Source organism: Salvelinus fontinalis, chromosome 4 (assembly GCF_029448725.1).
Source record: "Salvelinus fontinalis isolate EN_2023a chromosome 4, ASM2944872v1, whole genome shotgun sequence".
Lineage (NCBI taxonomy): Eukaryota > Metazoa > Chordata > Actinopteri > Salmoniformes > Salmonidae > Salvelinus > Salvelinus fontinalis.
Genome location: NC_074668.1, coordinates 3,013,258 through 3,017,227, shown reverse-complemented (window position 1 = coordinate 3,017,227; position 3,970 = coordinate 3,013,258). Strand labels below are relative to the sequence as shown.

The following is a 3,970-nucleotide window of genomic DNA, read 5'->3' as shown; positions in this document are numbered from 1 at the left end:
TATCCGTACGTCGCATCCGTTGCCTTGGTTTCGCGTTTGGGTTTCGGACAGCCATGGTGCACCAAACCGTCACCAAGGAGACGGGATGAGATGACCTCTTTCTCTCCAAATAATGCACGTACAGTTGTAGGTCATTCAATGTCAAAAGCAATAAATTTTTTAAAAAAGACGACCAAATCTTCACAGGCTGCTGCTTGCTGTTCTCTTTAATTATTTTAATTAAACGTTGACATTCTGCTGCTGAGGGAAGCTATTGGGCTGAGACTGGAGGGAGGCAGGGAGACCCTTGGAGAACTGGAGACAGAAGGGTAAAAGCATGAAGATCCTTGGAGGATTGGAGACATAAAGGTTAAAGCATGAAGATCCTTGGAGGATTGGAGACAGAGGGGAAGGGTAGAAGCAGGGAGGCCTTTGGGGGACTGGAGACAGAGGGGAAGGCTAGAAGCAGGGAGGTCCTTGGAGGACGAAACAGAAGGGTAGAAGCAGGGAGGACCTTAGAGGATTGGAGACAGAGGGGAAGGCTAGAAGCAGGTAGGTCCTTGGAGAACTGGAGACAGAAGGGTTGAAGTAGGGAGACCCTTAGAGAACCGGAGACAGAAGGGTAGGGTAGCAGTGACATTGGAGAACCGGAGACAGAAGGGTAGGGTAGCAGTGACATTGGAGAACCGGAGACAGAAGAGTAGGGTAGCAGTGACATTGGAGAATCGGAGACAGAAGAGTAGGGTAGCAGTGACATTGGAGAACCGGAGACAGAAGAGTAGGGTAGCAGTGACATTGGAGACAGCTGTATCTATATCTTAAAACTCTTCAACTGACTGACTGTCATGTTTATTGGGTTGTGATGTTGTACGCCTTAGTGAGCATACAGCAGATTGCATCAAAATAGAGGGGAACACAGCCAAGCACCATGTCAGGGGCTTCGGGCAGCCTATCCCTTAAACCTAGTCTGAAGAAGAGAGCTGTGATGGTCTGGTCAGAGGGGCTGTCCTGTCCCGGCCCGGCCCGCGGAGGGATAACGCTCCAGTAACTCCCCCCTTTTCGCCCAGTACATAATGAAAGAAAGGTGTCTTCACAAAATTAAAGGGAAAAAGTCTTAAGCTACTTCTTCTAATACCTTAGGGCGTCCTGGCTGTCCACAGTTTGTCATGCGTGTGCACTTCTCAGTGTTAAAATGACAGGATCTGCGTTCATAGGGGGTCCCGCCAGGCATCCAAACGATAGTAGAGGGAGAGGATTTGTGATGAGACGTTGCCAAGAGACGATGGACTTGTGCACTGTGAGGCCTGCTGGGAGTGTTCATGCTGCCATGCTAAAGGCATCACAGCCTGTCTCTGTCTCTCTCTCTCTCTGTCTCTGTCTCTCTGTCTCTCTCTCTCTGTCTCTCTCCCTGTCTCTCTCTCTCTGTCTCTCTGTCTCTCTCTCTGTCTCTCTGTCTCTCTCTCTCTCTCTCTGTCTCTGTCTCTGTCTCTCTGTCTCTCTCTCTGTCTCTCTCTCTGCCTCTCTCTCTCTCTCTGTCTCTCTCTCTGTCTCTCTGTCTCTCTCTCTGTCTCTCTCTCTGTCTCTCTCTCTGTCTCTCTCTCTCTCTCTGTCTCTCTCTCTGTCTCTCTCTCTCTCTCTGTCTGTCTCTCTCTCTGTCTCTCTCTCTCTCGCTCTCTCTCTCTCTGTGTCTCTCTCTCTCTCTGTCTGTCTCTCTCTGTCTCTCTGTCTCTGTCTCTCTCTCTCTCGCTCTCTCTCTTTGTTTTTTTTTTTAGATAGCTTCCGTCTGTGCCCATGAAATAAGGTTTTCCACAGCAGGCACAATATGGTCAGAATATGTTAATCCTTTGGTGCACAACAAAAATAATAATAACTGGATCCGAACGGACAGTTTGTCCAGTACTTTAATTCGCTTTCGCTTCTTGTGAGAAAAAAAAAGTTAATAAAAAAAAACGACAAGTGGAAAAATATGAAGTTATATCCCAGTTATGGATGGATGGAAATATTGAAATGTTCTTATGAGTATGATTTTTGAGAAAGCAGGAGATATCATGGAGAAGAGTCCCCCATTTTGTGCACAAAATGAAGAGAAGCAAATGGATAGTGGTTTTGGACACTATAGTTTTTGGGAGAAATTTTGGATCTTTTACCGAGACAATAGTCATCATTGTAGATTATATTCTTCGTCTTCTAACGGTTCTGCAGTCGGCTGAAATTAATACATTTCCCCTGCAATGAGAAAGAATAAAACATGGTATTATACTCCAAAATTGCATCCAGTTGCATTCATCACTATTGAAATAATGTATTTATAAAATAAACGCTCATAAATCATTGTAATATTTGTTACAATTAATACTACATTAATACTAAATTGTAATATTTTCCCACAAAAAAATGGCAAATACATTTGAAGTAAATCTAGCTGTTGCAACATAGGAACATTGTATATGTTAATAAAGTACTATAAAATACTTCATAAAGTATTCGTACCCCTTTGACTTAGGTAACATTTTGCTATGATTTGCCATATTTCAAAATGGATTAAATCAATGTTGTTTTTTCTAACCCATCTACACAGAATGACAAAGTGAAAAAAAAATGTTTTAGAAATGTTTGCAAATGTATTGAAAATAAAATACAGAAATATCTAATTTTCACAAGTATTCACACCCCTGAGTCAATACTTTTTAGAAGCACCTTGTGCAACATTTGTCCATTTCTTCTTCTCAAAATTATTCAAGCTCAAATTGGTTGTTGATCATTGCTAGACAACCATTTTCCCATCTTGCCATAGATTTTCAACTATATTTAAATCAAAACTGTAAGTCGGCCACTCAGGAACATTCACTGTCTTCTTGGTAAGCAACTCCAGTGTAGATTTGGCCTTGTGTTTTAGAAGGTGAGTTCATCTCATGTTATTTTATTGAGGTTTGTTGTAGATCCATCCTCAGTTGTCTCCTATCACAGCCATTTATTGACACCATCCAATGTGTAATTAATAACTTCACCATGCTCAAAGGGATATTCAATGTCTGCTTTTTTATTTTTACCCATCGACCAATAGGTGCTCTTCTTTGCAAGGAATTGGGTAAACCTCCCTGGTCTTTGTGATGAAATCTGTGTTTGAAATTCACTGCTCGACTGAGGGAGCTGACAGATAATTGTATGTGTGGGGTACAGATATGAGAGAAGTCAAAAATAAAATCCTGTTAAACACTATTATTGCAGACAGCGTGAATCCATGCAAGCACATTTGTACTTCTGAACTTATTAAGGCTTTCCATAGCAAAGGGGTTGAATACTTCTTGACTCAAGACATTTCAGCACTTTAATTTTTTTTATAAATTTGTAAAAATGATAAAAACATAATTCAACTTTGACATTATTGTGTTATTGTGTGTAGAGGCCAGCGACACAAAACCCCATTTCAATCCATTTTAATTCAGGCTGTAATTCTGGCTCATTTTAATTCATTTTCAACAAAATGTGGAAAATGTCAAGAGGTGTGAATACTCTCTGAATACTCTCTACATTTATAAGTCTACAGAAGTACAATTTGGTAGATATTTCTGCAACAAATTACAAATGACAACATACTGAATATAAATGTAAATATTTTCTTTCATCAGAAACATATTTTTTTTATATATTAAAATGTTTAATTATAAACAAACGTACTAAGTAAAATTTCACCTATCAGTAAGATTACAAACAATAAAACATTTTACGTTGTACTTTATAAAAGCAATAATCTCATACGATGTCAAATATTCCTATTAAATACATAATATACCAGTTAAGAAAACATCTTACATATTGCAATACTCTTGTAACAGAATGTAGAACGCACAATGTGAGGACTCACTCACAACTCACTCACAACTGTTATTCCTTCACATGCCACCAACCTCCCCGCCACAACAACAATATCTCAATGAAGGCCCCCGGACCGCAGTGGTCTCATCCCACTAATTGGGCAGCATGGGGTAAC

At 40.4% G+C, this 3,970-nt stretch overlaps 1 long non-coding RNA gene across 1 annotated transcript in view; it reads right to left on the bottom strand.

The window, feature by feature from the left end:
- The window catches only part of LOC129853000 (uncharacterized), a 5,349-nt gene extending 1,763 nt beyond the window's left edge, over positions 1-3,586 (bottom strand). The window contains exons 1-2 of the long non-coding RNA XR_008759062.1: positions 2,127-3,586; positions 1-294 (exon numbers count right to left, since the gene is read on the bottom strand). The exon at positions 1-294 is cut by the window's left edge and continues 1,763 nt beyond it. This is a non-coding gene — a long non-coding RNA (uncharacterized LOC129853000). The remainder of the gene's footprint in view (positions 295-2,126) is intronic.
- Positions 3,587-3,970: the final 384 nt, after the last annotated feature.